This window comes from Falco rusticolus, chromosome 9 (assembly GCF_015220075.1).
Source record: "Falco rusticolus isolate bFalRus1 chromosome 9, bFalRus1.pri, whole genome shotgun sequence".
NCBI classification, from domain to species: domain Eukaryota; kingdom Metazoa; phylum Chordata; class Aves; order Falconiformes; family Falconidae; genus Falco; species Falco rusticolus.
In genome coordinates, this window is record NC_051195.1 from 13,158,386 (window position 1) to 13,181,762 (window position 23,377).

Below are 23,377 nucleotides of genomic sequence, written 5' to 3' on the forward strand. Positions count from 1 at the left end.
AGCAATTCATACTTAACTGATTAGAGTATCCAAACTTCTGTAGTTGTACATTTGAATTCAGCCTCATATGAATGCAACTTTTAAAGGCTAATTCCCATACAAAAGGTTTCAATTATGTAATTAAAGAATGTTAATAGACAAATAACTAACAGAATCTGCAGTTCAACATTCATGACGTAAGAAAAGAAAGGCAAAGCAAAGTGACAGTGAGGATGAAGTCCTAAAGAAGTGATGTTAATAAGTTCTGTAGATAAAAAGCTACCCAATAACGATGTCAAAACAGCCTCAGTAACAGATCCCCTACGACAAACAGAAAATGTTACCACTGCTCTACATGAACTTCAGAAGTGCAACCTAACTGATAAGACTAAACAATTTCATAGAATGATGTGTCCTGTCGCTTGTTCCCTGGCCACGCTGTTTCGGGCACCAGCCCGGTGCCGCTGGCCTCCTGGGCCACCTGGGCAGGCGGGGGGCTCCTGCCCAGCCGGCCGCCAGCCAGCCCCCCCAGGCCCTTCCCCGCCGGGCCCTTCCCAGCCGCTCTGCCCCAGGCCCGCAGCTGCCCGGGGCTGGGGTGACCCCGGCGCGGGGCCCGGCGCTGAGCCCTGGGGAACCTCGTACGAGTGGCCTCGGCCCCTCGGCCCGGCCTGCCCAGCCCCCCCTGCAGAGCCCCCCGCCCCCCAGCACATCGACACCCCCAGCTGGTGCCACCCGCACACTGGCTGGGGCAGCGCTCGGTCCCTCGCCCAGGTGATTCTTCCCATAATCAAGGTGGAAAAATGAATTAATCAGTTAAGACTTGAAGGAAAAACATCACTGAAGAATCATATGCAAGCATAGGGGGGTCGTGTGTAATTCTAATCCCCATATTCAAACCATAGAAACTAACTTTGGTTTAATTCCCTAGCACTGCTGTATTATTGTTAGTGAAAAGCTTTACCAGTCTATGAAAACAACAATGTGTAAATCTAAATGCATGCCAACAGCCCCAGACTTTCTTCTCAGTATATATACACACAAACTCTTTATGCATAGTCCGAATTAGACAAAGCTGCTACCTTGGCATACTTGTGGTCTTCATAAAAATCTATTTTCTGTTTTTATTCCCGAGATTCAACTGGAGTAATTCTTCTTACACTCAGATAAGATCCTTGTGGCAAAACAGGAATCTTACTTTTAGATTTAAATACAGGCAAAATAGAAGAACTGGGAAAATAAAAGATTACAGCAGGATTTTATTGAACTATTTTTATTTGTTACGGATTAATTAGTTGTGGTTGGCTTCAAGTAGTTTTGTGTGCACTACAATATTAAGTAGTATGCGTGTGAGGATCAGAATATAGCAAAAAAAAGTAGGTTTTTTAATACATATATAAGTATGTAGATATATATATATATATAGGTGGGTAGTTATGGATCTACCCATCTTTCCAGTTAAGGAAGGGTACATCACAGCATCAGATTAATGAAAGAATAGACTACTAGAAATAAAGGAACAAGTAACTGGAAGGTTTATGAGGACAGTGTTAGGAACAGGGAAGGTTGCATTCCAGAGCCTCAGCGTAAGCTAAGCCGCTCTTGGATCAGAAATGTGTTGACCACACCCCACTACCCCTCATCTTTTATGAATAACTAAACTACCTACTTGGACACATATTGAAATATTATAAATAGGAAAGGAAAAAAGACAAATACTGTGCCCTTCCACCTTCCCCCCCCCCCCTCCCCCCCCCCCTCGATCTCTTTTTGTGGACCTGGAAGATCTTGGCAGTCTCACAATATACTCTAAAAAAGCTAATTCCTCTTGCAACTGCAGTGGTCTGGACTCAAGTTACAGCAGGCATGACACTGCCAAGTACAATTGAAAAATTTCTGCATTTTCTTCAAGAATAACTCATCCTCTTACAAATACATGTATAAATACACATTAAGATCTGTGACTAGTATGAAAGAAGTACTTTGAAAACACTTTTTTAGACAAGTACCTGAGTACTTGCTTGTATAAGCACACCTTACACTTAGGTAACATCGACATGACCAAAATGTATTAACAATAATCAGTAACTTATTTACTACAGTAAAACCCCACCAATGAAAAAAAATCTGGGAGCTACTGACCGCAAACACTAACACTTCCAAGATCTACTGCTGCACATATAGGGACAATCAATGTCATTAGCAACTGAATTTCCCTGAAGTAGTTTAAATTGAATTTACAATAGGATGATGGCTATGCCACTTCTAGTACAAAAATGAGTTTACTAAAGATGTTTGTTTGGAACACATTTTTATAGAGACTCACATGTTAAATAAGAACACACCTGAACCAGTATTGCATATAAAACCATGTGAAATCAGATTAATAATACTAAGATGCCAACACCACCTTAATAGGAAAACACTTGTCAAAACAGAAATAACTTCTATACTTTGGTAAACTTCCATTTATGCAGTATTTTATCAGCCTCTCATTTTAACTATCACTTCTCTTGGGTTTTGTCACATTTAAAGATTAAGTAGTTATATATAATTCACAAAGTTTTCCTTAACTTTCCAGTTCTGTAACTTCTCTAAACTGAAGCTTTTCTTTCCCGATTCATATTTTGCAGTGCACTTATATTACATAAAAACATTTGAATCTTGATGTTATTTAACAAATTTTTGCAACTAAAGTATCATTTATCTTTTCAAAACCTTAAAATTTCATTTTTCTTGAGATATTTAGACCTTAGGACTGCTAAGTGACCTCTGCCTAGTTCACCGAATGAGTTCACTATTGAATGACCTGCTTTGGCAATTTCCGAATTACTTCTTAGGACAAAGATACCAAACTCCAGCACCAGAAATCATCATTACTTACAATCATTTAAGTCTCTGAATCAGAAAAAATTAAAGTTCTGTTAAATTATCTGCATGCAAAAGCGTTTGCTATGCTTCTTTAGAACAGTATTATTACTTGAGTTTTGTTAGTGAAGTTATGTGCTTTGTTTTAAAGAAAAAGTCTAAAAGAACAGCTCATTACAGATCTTAAAAAAACGAGCAAAATCCTATCCTATTAGCAAAATGGCACTGCCAGAAAACAAATCCATTTTTATCCTGTAGGTAAGTTAACTGTGGGTAGACAGGGGGTTAACTACACCAAAGATAACAGGAGCTAAAGCTCATAAAGATATAACTGAAACCTGAATGCACATACCCATTATACCTGTTAATTATTACACCATTTCTTAATTTGTGGAAAGGTGCTCTATTCATAATGACCAATGAAAGCCTAGCGTTTTATCTCTGAAATGGTCAGAGTCTGATTGACGGGTCAATGATCTATTAAAACACAGTAACTACATCAGCAAGTTTTACATTTGCAAGACATTGCAACCGAAGTTTAATATACCCATTACAAGAAATACATTGTGGTATATAGTGTATTTCCCCTGACCTAAACAATAAGAGAGGAATCCTAAATTTAAAGGTTTTTAAAATGAAGAACTATGACATTAACAGTTTGTTAATCTCTAGTAATTTGCTACACATAGGAAAACAATTACAAATAACTTTTAAAATCCTCTTCCCATAGTTAGAAGTCGAAGCACATTGTGCGATGCCACGTACATGGTCTTAAATTATTTTTAAAATACCTTAGAAGTAGCCATTACTTTTATTTCATATTTCACTCTTCATTTATAGTATTCACTCACCACAATAATCACTTAAGCATTACGCCAAAGTAACTTCCTATCACTCCTGAATATTAATGGTAGTCAGACACCTAAATTTAAAAGTTACATCCAAATATAGCTTCATCAAGTCTTTATGTAAGTCCTATACACTGGAAGTAAACCACACTAATTCCACCTCTGGGTGCCGGTTTCTTCGTGTCTGTTACAGACTGCAGCTTCAAGCTACAAATAAAATTACAGAAATAACAGTGATGTATCAGATTAGTGCAAGATAATGCAAAAGAATAACTTTACCCCTGTGAGATTCTCATATACCCCCAACACTTAAGCTTTTGGGGATAAACCCAGTATATTCTTTTATATGTAGACACATAAAAGAATATATGTATTTATATAGAATATATAGAAATACATATTTCTATATATTCTCTTAACTTGCAGCTTTAATTTGTAACAGCTTGATGATGAACACCCTAACCTGCAAGTACTTAACTTGATTCCTACAATATGCAAAAGCAATTATATCTTTCTTTACTTGATGAAAAGCTGGCCCTGTAGGTCACAAATACGTAAGGTAGGATATTCTTTAAATTCTAAATTTTAACTTCTACTTTGAGCTCTCCCCTCCCTCCATTTGCATGCTTGATTTTACACTTCTATCAGTAGCATAAACAAAATTAAAGGACTGTTTCACTGACCTTACAACAGAAAAAAAACGAGTTACTAACAGCCATCTTCAAAGTGTTTGCTTTCAGTTCAAGCTGTAGGGTTGTTTCATTGGTTGTTTGTTTTTTTTTAAACAGTTCATCCCAATTGACGATAGAGTAGAAAATCTACTAGGACACTTGCCAACCAAAGGAAGATTAGAAATGAACCTCTGGATGCAGAATTCTGACTACATCACAGGGAAATCTTCTGGCACTTTTACCACACTGCTCCAATCTCCCTCCAAAATTCAACTCTGCCTTTTTAAGAACCAGGTGCTGTAGCTGTACAACAACCTTGAAAAACGGAACAAACAACAAGCAGTGTAATAACAGTTTCACACACTTAGAATCTGAAACAACACCAGGATGAAGTGATGAACATACTCCATGTTTGCTTGCAATTTGTGCAAGAAAAGAGACAGATGATCTTTATGCCAACAACTCATGTTGGCACTGGAAGTGGATCAATATACCAGCAACATCACCTATCCACCAAATGAGTAAGAAGCTTCGTCCAAATATTTGTATGTATTAAGAGGAACTGAATGAAAAATAAAAACTGCCAGAAGAGATCAAGCTAAGCAACTTAGAGCTGAAGCAATCTTATATTCTACCTAAGCGAGCGATGTATCATCATGATGTATTAACATCAGACTATACCTGTAAATTGATGGCAGATCAAGGGGATTTAAGCGGATTGGCTTTAGACTAGGCTAGTGGGACCTTACAAGAAGTCAAGGGAACACCCATGTGGGAGAAAGTACACGTACACATGGGCAACTGCAGAAATTGATAAGATAAGTAATACAGGTCTTATTTTTGTCACCCTTTGTTTGGTGGTGGTAAAAATCACCAAATAGCCTGTATCTAAATTTTAATACAAAGTTTCAGGCAAACCCTGTAGTCCTATCTATAACTGACCTGTTTAAGCAAAAGTAACTTTACTCCAAGATGGTTATTTTGCTCACATAATAACATGTCTGGAACACATTGCAGAGGCAGCTGTTGACCAGACATGGTGGTAGAACAAGAACCCTGCTAGTCAATATCTAGATTCATGAAAATCACAAACCTTCATTCCTACAGCAGTACCTGTAATAATTAGTATGAAGTTACTGTTAAATAATAGCTGAATATAGATTTATTATTCAACAGAAAGTAATTTCTATTAGCACTTATTATTTATATTAAATAGCAGCGATACTAATGCATTAAGCAATTAGTTCTTGTCACTGGCTCTTACCAGAGGACTACAAAACCATCTGGCCTCGAGACAGGCACAGCTGGTTTGCAAATAAAAGCTGTATTCAGTAATATATAGCCATAAAATAATGTGTATGCAATTTTCATTATCTGCAACACTTTTAGTAACAAAACGCTTTTTTGAATATGAAACACCTAAGATTTAGGCACTTTCCTAAATACTCCTGCAGCATCAGCAGGGATATTGATAATTCAAATGAAAATCAGTGTTTTGAGAAGTTCCATACAGTCTGATGCTTTTCAGAAGTTAAATCAAAATACTGATTAAAAGGCTAGAAACACTACCATTGTACTTCATAACTATTAAAATAATAACTAAGGCAAGCAACCAAATGGCATTGTTAACATTTAATGTGTACCTACTTGCCTGCAGGATCAAGGCCTGTGGCTTCTAAAACTGTGGTCCAAAAGGAAAATATTTTCCTTTATTTGAAGTTCTTCTGTAAATACAAGCTTGGATCATATGGAGACATCTACTCAGCAGCTGCATCAGCCATTTTATTTTAAAAGGATTACTTTTTCGATGATGCAAAAATCTGAACACTGATAATACACTTCAATTCAGCCGTTGAGATGGTCTTCATTGCCTTTGAAAATTGCAGTAAAGTCAGTAGGCTTTTGTGATTAACTTGGTAATTCTTTCCTCACTGCCTTTGTGCCTTGCGAGAGTAAATGCTATTTATTGATTTTTGTTTTGCAATACAAAAACCCACATAATTAAGGAGATAAGAACATACAGTGGCTGTTACAAACAAAAGAAGTTAAAAGTTCTGAGGAACAGTGACCTCTTAAGTAGGAATGAAAGATAAAGGTAAAAGGACAGATATACAAAAGTGCTTGTGCATGTTTTCTTGAAGAATACTCATTCCCCAAACCCTTATTTGAGAACTATTTAAACAACTAAAACTTCTATACTTTCTGTCAAGAAAGATATTCTTCCATATTTCAGCATATTCAAAAGCCTCACAGTTTTAGAATGACATCATCAAGGGTTTTTTTAAGAAAAATGGTTAAGTCTGCAGAAAATCTTCCACAGGTTATCATTACCAATGAATATCTGGTTTAGGAATTAAATCTTCTGACAAACTAAGGTTGATAAAACAATACAGGACCTAAGACAAAAGTGAGGCAACTGGTCAAAGAAACATGATCACAATAGCCCTATTTCCATCAAATTAACTGCCTGTATATTTGATTTATTAGGATCGGTAGATAAAACCCCAAGATATCAGGCTAGTAGCAGCTTTTATTTTCTTCTTTTAAGTCTTCTCTGTTTTCTTAAACTGAATTTTTTTGACTAATCAGTAAAATAGAACTGTCTTCTAAATTGAGCAACAATTCACTGGGCTTCGATTGAATGGATTTCTGTAAAATCTATTTCCAGAACAGCAAATACCTTTTGGCTTGACTTAGTAACACAAATGCCAAAACATCAGTAGGATATTGTGCAGGCATTATAATACAAATAAGTACATCTTCCCACACAAATCCAGTGTGTTTCTCAAAAATAATAATAAATAAAATTTTTGGCTTAAATCACATGAGCTGGTATTTCACATTATGGAAGTTATTGGAATCCATCTTCCATCACAATTACATACATCACAGGGATTAACAGGTTATAGCACACAGATAGCCATAATCAAAGCCTGATGTCTCAACTGCAGTTGCCTTAGTGGCCTGGGAAAGAGAATTTACTCCCCCATATTGTATGTAGTTTCCATGCTATGGCAGAAAAAAATTATTTAAAATACAAAGCCACCACTATTATTTTCTCACCCGTACAACAGCTTCACTCAAAAAAGATGAGGTTTTGTAACAAAAAAAATGGATGCTGACTGCACATATCATCAATGTTTTGGACAACAGCTGTAGGCAAGACTCTGCTTGTGTTTTTATACTGTGGGAGAGAGTACTGAGAAGGTATCATTCATAACTTCACTTAGGTGAGATAAATCAGTAATTTACAACTGTTAGCAAAATATTTTCCACTCTCCACCACCAGTGGGTATGTTAGCAGTAGACTAACAAAAGCCACACTTCCTCTTGAATATAAGGCAAGCGCAGTATTTTTTCATTTGCCAGCATCACTAAACAATTCAAGTTAGATGTATTAACTAAAAAACCTGCCACCCACTCAAAGAAGTTACGTTAGGAACACACAAGTCATCACTAGGTCAAGACATGCTCCAAGGCTCTGCAAAACTAGAAACTACAGAAGCAGCTCCAGAAGCAGCCAGATGGCATACAAGCCCACAAGACCTCTTTAGACCAATAGCTCAATCAGTAGTTCATTTACCTCCTCACTGTTTATGCAGGATCTCTCCAGGAGAGCAAATATTTAACCTTCTTGTAAACAGAAACAGCAGCAAGTATTTTTTGACAGGACTGAACCTACAGCACCAGACCTCTTCTAGTCCTTCCCCACTCCGAGACACATTCTGCACATTATCTGTTTCTGTAGTATACATCCTTCATGTGGTATCACTGGCTTATGTTTGTGAGGTTCAAAGTAACTGGTGAGCTGGGATACTAAGTAGCTGATCTCTCCAATACTTTCATATCTCAGTAAGATGAAAGCTGGCTTCACAGAATATTTCTATAAATCTAACATCTCAAAAGGAAAGTTCGTAACACATGCTTCTGATGTAAGCATTGTATTTTAAATAAAACACTTGACAGATGTTGAATGTGCCAGTACTGACTTTTATATCCAAATTTTGAGTATTTCTGTTTCTGAAAATGCAAAGACATTGCAAGGTTATTTTAGGATCTTCCTATTGCACACACTATACGCACACTCCAAGAATACACTTCAGCCTTAACAACTGAAAAAGATTAAGTTCTTCTGTCCAGAAGTTGAGAAGTTTAAGTTTTTTTCAGAGATAAAGCTCCCTTATGGGAATATAACCTTCAGACTTGGGCCAAGCTGGCTCTGTGCAATGGTGAAGAGCGCTACAAAGATCACAGATGGTTCACTGCACACACTTGCTCCTTATTGTGGCTACAGAAGCAATGTACCTACCAACTTCTTTACAGAACTGTATGAACGTCAGCCAACCAAATGCTCTTTCGCAGGTATTATGGCTAAGGAGTAAAGTTGTTAATTTACCAGATCACTGCAGAAAAAACAAGATAAAAATTTCAGAGTATTTTGAGTTAATGAAAATGACAGTCAAACTTCTGAAACAGAAGGAAAGTTTAAAAGTCTTTTAGCATATACCTGGCTAAAATTAAAATATGATACATAAAGAAAATTAGCATTAGCTTTTTAATATATAAGCCTTTACATTTCAATGGTTTAGACAGATGTTAGTTTAGCAAACTGGTTAAGCTTTAACAGAGAACAGGTGACACTGAGTAACTATCAACACAGCTGACTGAGCCAAAGGTGCCTTTTAGATGCAAATTTCCCTATTTCATTGGGTAACTTTTCTCAGACTTCAAAGCAGCAATGCACATAGACTAGTTATCCAAAATAATTTGATGGATTATACTTCAAAGAATTGTAGATGACAATTGCTATCCTACTCTGCCCATAAAAGTTAAAGTGAAATAATCACAACTGAACAAGATCTGTGAAAAAAATGCCTAAAACACTGATTTATATGGCCTGTACATATATCTACCCTTTTCCATGGTAATTCGGCTGTCTGAAAACACCTCAAGCAAAATAAAAAAACTCAAGGTATGGTGTTACGAAGCCATCTTGGGTCTCCCTCTGCTTTTTAAGGCATAGCGCATAGCTGCATAACCACTGATAAACACCTTTTCTTGTTCTCAGTAAAGATGTATCATTTTCTTCACCATCTTTATGTTAGAGGCAATACCTCAATTATCTTCTGTACCATGCTAATGTAACTACTATTGTGCATCTTCACTCTGTTGCCTTTAATTCAAGAACTTTTACAAATTATTTTATTACTTCACTACTACGTAGTCCTCATTTTTGAGGTGTACTACATTAAGGCGTTGAGACTAGCCCTATCTGCTGACTCACAGCTAATCTGAAAAGCTTTCAAGATCATTTCTCCCCCTCACCATTTTAATACCTGGGAATATTCTGCCTACCCTAACTCTTCCATCATGTGTTTTGGGAGAAAGTTCAGCCAAGTGTATGCAGACTTAACATGTTCACACACATCAGCAACCCACTTTGTTCACCTAGAGTACACCAGCCTCTCTCTGAAGAAAGGTGCTTTCCTCAATCTTAACCACCAAACCACGTTTATAAAACCAGCAATACAAAAATATGAAGGAACCATGAAGTTTTAAGCTGTGTAACTTTCCAAGCTCCTGAAGTATAAAGGGTTAAGGATGGAAACTATAAGTGTTTATCTATTTATCCATTTGTCTTGACGCAGCAGCTGCTCCAAGCTGAATTAAAACTATAAATTGCTTCTAATTCAATATAATGAGGAAAGACTGGAGATTTAATAAGTGCTCACCTAATTTACAATCATTGAACGATTTAGTTTGGAAAAGGCTTTGAAGATATCAAGTCCAACTGTTAACCCAGCACTGCCAAGCCCACCACTAAACCATGTGCCCAAACACCACATCTAATGTGTTTTTTAAACGCCTCAAGGATGGTGATTCCACCACCTCCCTGGGCAGCCTATTCCGATGCTTGACCACCCTTTCAGCAAAGATATTTTTCCTGATATCCAATCCAAACTTCCACTGGCACAACTTGAGGCCATTTTCTCTCGTTACCTGGGAGAAGAGACTGATGCCCACCTGCCTACAGCCTCCTGTCAGCTAGTTGTAGAGATAAGGTCCCCCCTGAACCTTTTCCTCTTAAGTATTTGTACTGAAGTGTTAATTATTTGCTTAATACGTTGTGTACTAGAACTGTAATCCTGCATGCAAATACAATTTTTCATCTGCCTAATGTGGCAAGTTCTATACATCATCTTTACTAGTACAGAAACAGCATGACTGACAGTGTACACAACAACGAGGCTACCAGTGTGCTAGCAAAATTTTTATCCACACAACCACGTAAACTACAATACAAAGCTAACAATCACAGTAGCTTTCAGAAAAATATTTTGAAAAAACACTAGTAGGAAGTTTACAGGTAGAACAGAAATGGCAGTGTCTACATTAGAAATGTATCTTTTTAAGAAGAGTTCTGTTTAATGCCACAATACCCAAACTACTTTAGCACTAAAGTAGTTCTGAATAGTCTTTTCTAACCTGCCCTTATTTTATGTCAACTTATATACTTCAATAGAAAGACCGTTACAACTATGTGTGACTCGCAGTACTTCAACGTCACGTGCATACAGGTAAATTTTACCTTCTGCAATGATCTGAAAGAGGAAAATGAGAGGTAACAAATTGTGATTACTGCAATGAGGGGAAGAAATACAGGTGAAAAAAACTTGCTACCCATTCCATATCAAACCATTCCATGTATTTAGCTAATGATTTGAGTAACTCCAGATTTTAATCACTTGTGTGTGGAAGCACATGAAATAGAAATAATCAGATATTATAGGACTGAGCAAATAACAGGTAATGAGTAAATACACATTGGTTTTGTTCTTCCCATAAATTTCACATTAAGATCTGTTTATATATGCCTACTTTAAAAGACTTTAAAATTAGGAGCTAAAGCAGAGAATCAAAAAGTTATTACATTAAACATACAACCTATTATCTTTCTCCAGAGATGAGTAACCTTTACTACTGACCAGACAGAAAGGAGTTTAAAAAGCAGTACAATTTGTTCTATCTTATTAGCTAATGTTCCAAGTTATCTGACATCTCATTGCAATAATTACATTGACGTTTACACTATAGATATAAGCTTTATTTTGCAGCTAAAACTAATATACCATCCAAATTAATGACAGTTTAGGAGCCATGAGCTAACAACAACAAACATTAAGTGAAGTATGGCAACATTTCATGTAAACTGTTATGAAACACTGGAGCAGACAAAAAATTTAAGTGAAAAATACATAAAGGCAAACAGCTAAGCTACGACTTTTGTCAGCATGAATCTAAAAAGCAACAAATGGAGATTCAGTTTACGGTATGGAAATCAGATTAAAAAAATAATTGACGGTATCTTCCCCAAAATATAGTTTTAATTCATTAAATACCAGGTATTCAGTGGCAAGTGAGAGGTAAAATATTAACATATTAAGTGTATGCTTTTCTCAACAGGAACTTGCATGACATTACAATGTATTTATTGTATGATATATTATGAGCTGCAGCTGCCAATAGAAAAACTATGCAGAAAACTGAATAGTCAGATCACAATGAGACAAAATTAGTAAGTGATGGGGTATGGATGCAAGGCTTTAATCTTCACCAAACAAGCATGTGCACGTACTTGATTTGATGAAGCTGAGGAGAAAAACATCCAAAGAAGTGTCCATTTAAATTGTATTCCTCATTAAAAATGCAAATATAAAGATGGAAGAAGTAGCATCATCATGTATAAAAATTAAGAACTGTGTAATTATTGTATAGTTCATGATATGTTACTTGTTGCTCCTTTCTAATTTTGGCAAACAACTAAGTTCTACTCTACCAGCTCTCAAAGAAGTTAAAACTTTTAATTCTAAATGGGAACCAGCTGCCAAGTCCCTTTATCTATGCATATTATCGGTTTAACTTGGGAAACCTAGGGTTTAGAATACAAGTACCTACACTTTAAATCCAGGTAATTTTTCAGCCTGAAATCCTGATCCTGAAAGCTAGTCTACACAGGTAACATTCCCCAAGTACCCCTGAAATCACACACTATTTAGCAGGCATCTCAGATTTTCACTGACCATGTAAAAACAGAGAGGCTGCCCACCAGTGGTGTCCTCCACTGCTGAGCAATGCAAAGCCACTTGTACCGTTCTGCTGTACAGAATGGTGGTGTTATGCAAAGCTTTCCCCTCTCCAGTTAGAGCCCAGCTTCTTAAGACTGTAAACACCATAAATAAAAGACCGTTTAAAAAGCAGTCCTGACTCAAACTTACCTTTCCAAAAGAAAAAAAAAAATAAAAAAATCTCACTTACAGACATTAGGATTTTAGAAACTGGTGGGGAAACCTTGAGACTTTGAAAGAAAGGGTTTTGCTTATGCAACTGCTCATCTGTATAAATCCAAATACAGTTTAGTGGGGACTGAAGGTGTTCCCATTTAAAAGTTACATAGGGCTTTCCACATTACATTAGATTTCCAGCTAGCTCCAGGCTCCATGATAGAAACTTGCCACCATGCTTCATACCAATAAAAGTACTGATGATAATTCAAGAGCAGTCTGACACCGTTATCCTAAGAAGGAAATACTGACTTCTCAGTCAAGAACTAGCTGCCAGGAGCAGTACTACTGGAAGAAAGCTTGCCATGCATCTTTAGGATTAGTAGTGCTTTACAAGCACTGATGCAATAAGGACTTTGATTTTGGCTGGTTGTCCTACTGTAGGAATGAAAGTCTCATGCTTGAGAAGTCAGATTTCTGTCCACTGGGGTTACACTGCTGTACACAGGAAGACTGGGGAATAGCTCAACTGCTATGTCCATACTCCCAACAAGTTAATTAGGATTAGCAGTCCATGCAGTTAAAGGTCTGATAAAGTCACCTTGGGTCCATCTCATCTCCAGATTTTATATTCTCTTTTGATCTAGGATGGGGACACACACACACACGACAGGGACGACACAACAACAACCACCACCAAGCGTAGACAAAGCTCAAGAAATTACAGTGCTCTAAAGAAGTTGATCTGATATTCTCAGCAACAAAGCACAATCGTATCTATACCAGCATATTCCCAAAGAACTCATGCCAATCCCAGTATCCATTTCCTTTGTTTGTTGAATAATTTCACCTTACCTGGCATTTTAGAATTTTTTATAACCAAATATAGTCATAGGTCAAGTTATATTACCTTCTCTTCACCTGGCATCCAATTTGCTGGATGAAGACTTGCTGAAAGACTGATATTTTTTCCCCAGACACATTAAGCACCAGACACAGAAATAATTGTAAAAATCTGCTTGAAAAACATATATGTAACATGTAATGATAATCACTCCTTTTATCCAAAATAACACATTAAAGGAGCTTATGGATGCAGTGCCAGATTGCATTTGTTATTCCAAGAGAACTTCTACTTTTAGTCCAACAGAACCTAGAAAATCCTACATAACTTCGATTTTTCATTACCTTCAAGATAAAATGAATGAACCAGTAAAGCTCACTGTTTCTGCTCCTAACAAAGAAAAAACTGAGTAATTTTAACATGCTCTGATAAAGGATAAACATTCAAGACAAGAAATATTTTTCTTACCACTGAGAAGACAATAATCTAATTTCCTGTATTTCTTGAGAAAACTTAAGTTTGACAGGAAAGAAAAACTGTATCAGTTTATTAGAAAAGCAAACTCCGTGAGTTTCTTATTTAGAATACTGTCCATGCTCTGTAATTTCTGACCTATATTCATTCAGATATGAGGACCATACAAGTTTGCATAACCAGCCCAGTTCCAAATGATACTTGACATATTTGTCCTCCCCATACCTTTGAGAAGTAGGGGCTAAGTTATCATCTGTTCTTCTTATGGGAACTGAGGCTAGGAAAGATTAAGTAATTTACTTTGGCTCACACAGTAAAGTGGAACAAGTGGAGAGCTCACTCTGTGTGAATCTTTCAACTCAATACCTTAAACACTGCACTATCATTCCCCAATGCGTAATCCTTCACCTTTTTGATGTCACAAACCCATCCTTTTCAGCTTACCTATTGAGATTTTAACATTCATCATCCGATTATCCCATTTCTGTATCTGCAGGTTTCTCTCTTCCTGCAATTAGATTTATCATTCTCCTCAGTCAAATGCTTTTATTCCTTACCTTACTGAAGTCTCAGGTGCTGTCTTACACCAGGATAAGATAATCAAATGATTCAAAGTTGGTATTAACACAGGGCACTTGGTGTTACTTTTTGTTTAGTTTTTGAACCTTTGAACTATGTGAAAGAGGTTTTCTCTTACCTTATGCGTTAAAGGTTTTATCTTACCTTACGTGTTGTGCAGAACCTACCCACACAACTAAGCCTTAATTTTTAACCTGTTAAGAATTACTTTAAAATCTAAGTCTGGAGACAGTGTGCTTTATCCTGATATGACTAAGACTCAGCCACTCTGGGAGGAAAAAGGTGATGAGTACAACGTTTTGTCAAATGAGATACCTTTTTCCTTTTAGTTAACAGGCCCATTAATTTCTTTGACTTACAATAACCTTCACTGAATTAGCCATGTAATAAACAAGAATAAATTAAACCTAAAACTAAGTAACACTAATGAACTTGCACTACAAGTATGGGTTCATTGGTAGGTGAGGCGTAAAGTATACAGGGGAAACAGAACAGTGAAGGAGACTGGTTTCTTTCTCCTTCCTTCTCTATTACCTTCACGAAGTATCTGTCACACGAGGAAGAAGTTCAATTTCTGCTTATACAGCCCAATGATACACATTTATTTATATAACTGCCACAATGCTCGTGAAACTTGATCTCTAATGATAACTGTGAACAATGTAAAAGCATACATATTTAGATTGCCAGTTAGTTTTCCTTTACTGAATTAAAATCAAACACTACCTTATCTGAAAAACTGATAAGACAGAACAAAAGAAATCAAGATAAGCTTTCACAAATTCCATGACGATTTTAACTCAGTCAGATGACAGCAATATAATACTCCTCCTGAAATCTGAAAATCTGTTACCAATGATGTGCAGAGATGCTACCTTACCACTAGCTCAAAACAAGCTTACCTTCAAACTACTGACTTTGAAAGGAAAAAACAGAAGAGCTAAAGTAGAACAGAGATGAGACAACCTGCCAACATTGACAAGACTAGACAATAAATAATAATAAAGAAAAACTTACAAGCAGCACAAAATCTTCAGCTTGTTAATTAAAAGAAACGTTTATCTAAATCAGATTCTGTGGCAGCGCTGAGGATTTATGGCAGCAATTGTAAACTGTTCTCATGTCAACTGCCGAGATACCTTGGATGCTCCTCACAACTGTGGATACATGAGGGCCTTGCTCCTTCAAGTGCCCACTGCTCCCACACCAGCACCAAGGAACAATGACAGCAACAATGCCTCCAGAAGACATTCCAGGAGACAGATTTTGTCGGTGCACGTTTTGCCACAATCCCGTAAGCTGGCACTGCATGGCTATACATTTAAGAAGACTGCCCTATGGGCACCTGAACACCATTTATAACGTGATTTTTATTAACTCCAGCATCAAAGGACATTAATAATAAACCAAATCGTTTAACTAGAAGACAGACCAAAAGGACTGGAAAAATACCTAACCTTTTTAAATAGTGTTTCCAAAAATAGTTCAAATGTGCACAAGATGGGACAATATAATTAAAATCCAAGTATTCCTTATTCTGATTTATTTCCCTATTCTGAGATTCCTCTAGGATGAGCCATGTAACATTTGCACTGTATCTCTACATCCAGTGGACACCATGAACAATCTTGAGGTCTGTAAAAGATGACTAAGAAAAGATATCACATACATGTTCAGCATCCAGCATAACCAGCAATTTTTTTACCTTTTTTTTTTTTTGTAAATCTGTAATGTGTTGCAAAATACCAGCCAATGTACTCCTGGACTTTGCTGATGAACAGCGCCAATTTCAATTGTACCAACAAACTTGAGCGGTAATTCTTAATTCTTTATATATGGGCTTCATCCACAAATGATTAAACATTCAAATATATTTTAACAATAGTGATTTCCATAACCAGTCCTCCAAAGTGAAAGAGGATAAAGTTAATTTTGTTAACAGAAATGCAAACAAATGAACTGGAGAATACTAGTCTTCTGTAGTGCTTAAGAACTTTAATGTTTGTTATTTAAACAATACACACTTCATTTATGCCAACAATTTCTGATTGTCAACTGAGCATTAAAGCAAGAAAAAACTGGTTTGCAGTCTCTGACGCTGTGATTCCAGGCTGTTAAGATCTCTGGTATAACTTTCAGCCAGACAGCCAAGGCCACCAAGAGTTGCAAAAAAGAATTTAAATTGTAAATGTGACTTTCAAACAATTCTTAGCTACTCCTGGCAAACCATACTTCCTACTATCTGTTTGCTGCGTTGATTAAAATAGATGGCAATTCTCAAAACATAGCATAATTTCCAGGAAATAAAGTATTTACTTTCCCTCCTAACCCTATTTAAAGGAACAAAGCTTGCATGTTCACAGTGCATCTATGAAGGTTTTTGTCTGTATACCTTTCAGCTTTCCCATTACCAACTTTTTTCATGAGCTCATTTCAACTTTCCCATTACCAGCTTTTTCATGAGCTCATTTCAAACGCATTTCACAGTTAGGAATCTGAAGTATACCATCCCCTCTGTGTTTTAAAGTACAGATGAGGACAAAACAAGCAAAAGCTAAAGATTATTCCACGAAGATACAAACCAGCTACTATAACAGACTCTCACCAATACAGGAACTGAGAAAGGAGAAGCCTTCACATTGACTTGCAAAAGCCCCTATCACTTCATTAAGGGCTATGCTGACTGAAAGGTCACTGAAATCAGATTAACCTGTTAACTGACTTCAGTAAGCTTCAGATCAGATCTGCAGCCTCCAGAGAAAGTTCCTTTTCATCCTACCCATCTGAAAACCAGAAGTTGCACTACAGGAAATAAGCATTTTAAGAAGCGTATTTTGTATTTCTCATTTACATTATTTGGCAATGCCAATTAGCAATATACTGATGATAAAAGTACTAAAACATGGCACAAAATTTTTGTGTATCTGTAGACTGTCTGAACAAGAAATGAGGACATCACCTCCTGTATACATCAAGAGCTTTTTATATCTGTTCTGCCACAGAGCTAAAGTAACCAGTTGGCAACATCAGTCATCATGCACAGCAGCAATATAAACAGATGGAGACAGAAGGCCTTTAAAGCTGATAAACATAAGCACCACCACTTTTCAAGGCAATCAAAACTGTATTTACTCATGAGATAGTTATGAGAATTTAATATTTTCTGACTTCTGCAGCAGAATCATTAACAACTTAAAAGCTTGGGAAATTGCCCTCTGACACTTGCTCTGAAAAGTTGGTACATTAGTCCACTTACTGAGGGGTTTTCAAGTACCTTTCCCAGAGAATTAGGAACCCCTGTCGAATTTACATTCTGGAAGACAGCCCAATAATCCTACTGCCAGAATTCTAAAATAAGAATGCTATCTTGCTGCAAAAGTCCTGCAAAAGTAAAAAATCTTGGGATTGTTTAAATAATAAATTTAAACATGATATTGTTCAGCTGATTGCTTATATAGCAACACCCAAAGTAAAAACCTAAGACTCTCACGTTAGACTATTTCCTAAAGGAAGCCCCCACTAAGTTAAAGCTACCAACTTCCTACTTCACTTGTACAATCATGAGTTTCACCCTCTACTTCTACAGTGCTATAGATAGGCTAAGAAGTAACTATTTACATACAAACAAGATGTTAATAGCTTATACTTGAATTCAGCAACCATGAAAATACTTAAATTTAATGCAAAATAATACATAAAAATAATGTTAAATCATCAGACCACAGATACCTAAGCATCTCACTAACAACACAAAGTATTGGAAGGTTTAAAGTCTTTATCTCAACTGGAAACAATCCAAATACCTCTTCTCCAGCTCTGCAGTACTACAGAAAGCACATCCCAGATCTAACTTCTGCAACCTGCTTGGAAAGCCACCAAATTCAAGCTCTTTTGTATCAAGCCAAAAGAAGCAAATAAAGAAAACCTACCAGTCCACTCTCCAGCTCTGGTATGGCTGGACACAGCTGAAGCTATTTATAAAGGAAAGAAAAATTACCTCAGACCTCAGTTAAGGGATTCATAAGTATTTACCAGAATTTTAACTTCAGCTGGCTCATGCCCAGTCTCCAAACCAACAGATTTAAGTATTGATACCTCCTGCTGCCAGTGAAACAGCTTTTCATCAGCTTTAGTCTCGAACTGGTGAAATGACTGAAATGAAGGTTTCTAGTTAAGTGTTTGTTTTGTAAGAGTGCTTACACAGACAGGTTGCAAATCAAAGGAATCTTCTGGGATTCACCTAATTCATGTGTTGCTTGTAATAGCATCTTATAGAGCCAGCACTCTAGCAACACTGAAGCTAAACAACCGTGCCACACTTCTTGTTTAATTCCTGTTATATCATGTACTGGCTTGGCATAAAAAGGGAAGAATATAACCAAGAAATGTGACACTTAAGAGTATAATAATTTAATTCACAACTTTGGAATTAAAATTCAGCTCAGGTTGCATTAATCATTCCTTAGTTTCTTTATGTATTTATTTTCTAAAAATATACATATTTGAAAGAACACGTGCTCTATCAAAATTACCTCCCCTTATTCTGAAGACTGAAGGCTGGCACAACATTTTCCTTTAGATAAAGAAAACAGCCACCTACTTTCATATCCCATGCCAAAACCAATTATACATGAAGCTTTACTTTAAAGCATTGTGAAGGCAGAAAATATAATCTGTAAAACTTGAGAACACCTCAAGCTAACAATCTGCAAAAGGATCAGATTGCTGTTTGGTAGTATTTTGGCACACTTTGCCACAATATGCAGGCAGCTCCAACGCAGTAGGATTACTGTGAAGTCCTACATACTTGCTGCCCACCTGCATACCCTCTACATAACAGAAACATGCCCAGGATTTCAGCCGAGAGGAACAGGAATAGGACTACAGTTAGTATTCCTGACAGATTCATACCCTCCCATTATCCCAGTAACTATTATTCAACCATCCACAGATCTGTTAACGGGCTGAACAGTTCTTCTCCAGCAAGTTTGGGTAGTACAATAACCCCAGCTGTCACCTAGTGTAGGTCACCTAACTAGACCTACACTACCAAGGTCTACATAAACCAATGCAGCATAACACTTAAGTCCAAGAGAAATAAACATCTTTTTGCAACTTCTGGTTAAATAAGGAAGGGAAACACAATTGCTCATACAGGCAATTCAAAGGGGAACAAGAACTTGCTTCAACTTGCACAACACACTATGTTATCCTACTGGGCTAGAACCAGTTGTAAAACAGAGGTTTTACAACTTGCCACGTTATTTCTAGAATCACTAGAAAAATATGTCTTCATATGTGTTACCAATATTTGGACTTTATCTCAATTCTTTAAGCAAAGGGTTAAGAACTGCCAAATGCTTCATGTGATACAGCTGACAGCTTAAAATGAAGCTTGCTGAAACAACTGTAATTCCATTTGCAGAGTATTTCAAATTCCATTTCTGTTCCCAGAAGAAAGTTTGCTTACCACAGAAAGGAATTAGTTCTCTGACCACTGTACAGACCAACCTTCCTCCCGACCATGGTAATGGATGTTCAGACTCTTAAGTCTCTGAACTGGAGGCCGTCCCAGGGTTACCCTGGATTTGAAGGGGCTTAGCCAGACAAGGGGCAGAGTTATTCAGAGCCCTGTGAGGTCCCCTAATTTCCAGCTTCTCTGCTCTTGCCCTCTCTTACCCGCTTTGGTAAGCTGGTAAAGGAGACTGGGATGCAAACCAGGAATAGCTATCCTGGCTTCTGAGAGAGCCCAGTACTAGTACATCCTAGGAACATTTTAGCCAAATTGACAAACTTTGAGAACACTAAACTGAACCCAACTGACCTTTTAATTTTAATAAAATTGTATTTTCCATCTGTGATGCCAATATTAACGATGTCAGACATAGGAAAAAGATTATCCTAGTCATCTACATATTCTCAAATAGCTAATACTTCAAATAATGAATTAAAGCAGAAAATACTGGATTCCTGTCTTAGATCACTTTTTTCAATAAAACTTTACAATTTGACACATAATAAATTTGACTCCCCCTGCTATGAAATCGACAATTTACACCTTAAAATTGTGGACTGTTTCAGGAAGGCACACTCCAATGTTTATAATTAATAGAAATAATCTGTTAAAATAAAGATGTTTTAGAAGCAGCTTCGGAAATTAAATCAACTTGTCTCCCTCGCTTAAACTTCACAGATTTAAAGACTTAGATCTATCACACATAACACTTGAGTATAACCTTGCTGCAAAGTCCACAAATCTTGCAGACAGTTCCTACCACACAGGTATGAAGTTTTCTCTACGTACCTCTTCAGATGCAAGCCTAAGACCAACATTCAACATGACATTAAAAGTTAGTGAAGCTTCTGGTTGTGAAGACAAAAAGTTACCTTTGAATCCATTCAAGAGATACTTTTTTTTTTTTTACTGATGGCACTCAAACGTGAATCTTCTGATGGCACTCATATGCTATACAAGAACAAAGAAGATACAGTTAATCTTTTATTATTGCAATTACCACTTTCATACCTGCTAAAATTCATTCTAAAGCTTGTGAATTTTAATTTCTTCTGATAAATACATTTTGCTTCAACTGCTCACTACTTACCATGTAAGAGTACTAGAATAAGGTATATAACTCCTGTTCTCACTCTTCTTGAATACCCTCAGGCATCATGATTACTCTTGTCATCAGAAGGGATTTGGAGCAACCAAAAAAATGGTACGGGCCTACTGAGGCTGATAAAGTGCCTGTGAACTGTACACACAAAAAAATGCAAACAAAAATCCCTAATTACCTTTTCTTTTACAGTATTTAAAGACTAAGAAATTCAATGTACTGATTTAGTTATTCTTAGCATTCAGCACACAGCTTGTTGAATATTTTGCTGAAATCCAGTCTTGTTTAGAAAAGAGAGCAGCTATGATGCTGCCATTACTCCAAATACAGTTATGTGACTGAACCCATGTGGAGATCCCACTTTGGTCTCACACTGTCATGCCCCACACTCAGTCTCAAATACCTTCACAAATGTGTACTGCAAACAGCCTGATACTGCAAGCAGCTGATAATTGAGTGAAGCTCATAAATCAGAGATGCCACAGCTGAAGGCAGGATAGGAGCTAAGCATGTTAACCTTATTTTGATCCAAGTCTACACACGAGCAAACTGTTATATCACATTTTTCATTTAACCTTTGTGTCTGTGAAATGGTATTGTAACCTACAGAACAAGGTGAAAACAATTAGCTGATAAGGGCTAATTGCCACACCACCTTTCCTACACATTTACAGAAGTTAGAAACTTGAACAGAAGTTCAGCTTTAGCTTTTCAGAACCTGCATATGACAGAAATCAAATAGTAACTCAAAGCTGATACAACTACTGAGATCAGTGCAATTCTGTGAACTGAAAGCGAACACCGCAATAGAAGTTATCTATGAACCACTTCCAGTATGGCCAGAAAAACAACTCTCTGAGCTTTTTTTCTGAAGCCTTGTGGGAACACCCAATTGACAAACTGGCCCAAGAACAACCTCCTGTCTTGCTTTTGTTTCTGTATCCCTTACTACAAGGATCTTTGTTCTCCAGACTACAGTTACAAACCACCCTCATTAGATAAAAGGTAACCTTATTAGCGGTCCTTACCAAAACTTCTTAAGAATCTCGGGATAGAGAAACAACACTAAATCAAGATAAAATTTGAGTATCAGTGGTTTGAGAAGTTTATGTGCATTGAAAGAGCCTGTGGCTAAGCTTCCTGCTGACCAATACAGGCAAGTTAAATGCCCCGCAAGCCTTGCAGCGCAGCCCTTCAGGCGTCCATAGCGGTTAGAGATCCCCATAAAGGGCCTTTCTGCTTTTTTCTGCCCTAAGGCCATTGGTCTCCCACATGTTTCAACAGAAAAAACCCGCTGTATTTTCTGATTAGCAGCCCAACCCCACAGAACGTGAACAAATCACTTTTTCTTCTAAAACGAACTGGGTAGAAAGGCTGCAACACACAATCTCCCGTGTTCTTCAGAACACATCAAATCAGATCTTACGTGGCTTAAAGCGATATTCTTAGAGAAGTACTCGACAGCCTGAGGTACATAAACCCCAACGCCCTCGAGCCAGCAGCCGGCAACGTGCTACCGACACAGCACCTGAGCACCGCGGCCAGCCAGCAGCTTGGCTCGAAGCCTGTCCCCGGCTGACAGGGCAGCCGTTAAACACAGGTGGCCAAGATGGGGCTCCCTAGCGGGCTCCCCCTCCCAGGGGGTCGTCCCACAAACCCTCCTTTCCCTGGAGGATTCCCTGCGCCGCCCTGCGTGGGAGCACCCTTACTTGCATGTGTGCCCGGCGCCGGGAGAGGCCACGCTCCGTGCCCGGGGAACGGGCAGCGCGTGCCGGCCCGGCCCGCCGCAGCACCCGCTACCGCCGCCCGGAGCGAGCCGGGGCTCCCGCCTGTGCTTTACCGCGGGCTCCTTCCACGGGTCCCTCACGGCAACGGCGCCTGCCCAGCGCGGGGCCGCGGGGCGCGGCACAGGCCCAGGAGCGGAGCGGCGCAGCCCCCGCAGGCCGCAGCCCTCCGCCCGGCAGCGGCCGTTACCGCTCTCCCGCCGGCCCACAACGTGAGGCGCGGAGAGCCGCAAGCTCTGCGAGAGGAAAGGGAAGCGACGCGGACGAGGTGAGGCGGGGCAAGGCCGCCCGCGCTGCCGCTGCCCCTTCCCGCCGCCGACCTACCGAAGCCGGCGGGGGCGCGGCCGGCAACGCCCGGACTCCCGCACGGCCGCGGGCGGCGGCGGCTGCGCAGGGAGGGGGCGGGGGCGGGGGCCGCGCGGCTCCGCAGCGCG

At 38.3% G+C, this 23,377-nt stretch overlaps 1 protein-coding gene across 10 annotated transcripts in view; it reads right to left on the reverse strand.

The window, feature by feature from the left end:
• The window catches only part of SHLD2 (shieldin complex subunit 2), a 41,181-nt gene extending 17,833 nt beyond the window's left edge, over window positions 1–23,348 (reverse strand). Inside the window, exons 1-6 of one of the 10 annotated variants that reach the window (XM_037399231.1) lie at window positions 22,869–23,234; window positions 21,148–21,297; window positions 20,930–21,008; window positions 6,011–6,131; window positions 4,376–4,678; window positions 3,767–3,899 (exon numbers count right to left, since the gene is read on the reverse strand). The gene's annotated coding sequence lies outside the window, so the exon portion shown is untranslated. Of the gene's footprint in view, window positions 1–3,766; window positions 3,900–4,375; window positions 10,183–20,929; window positions 21,009–21,147; window positions 21,298–22,868; window positions 23,236–23,267 lie in introns of those variants that run through there. The other 9 variants (XM_037399232.1, XM_037399235.1, XM_037399241.1 and 6 more) reach the window with 9 other exon arrangements.
• Between the last annotated feature and the right edge of the window lie 29 nt (window positions 23,349–23,377).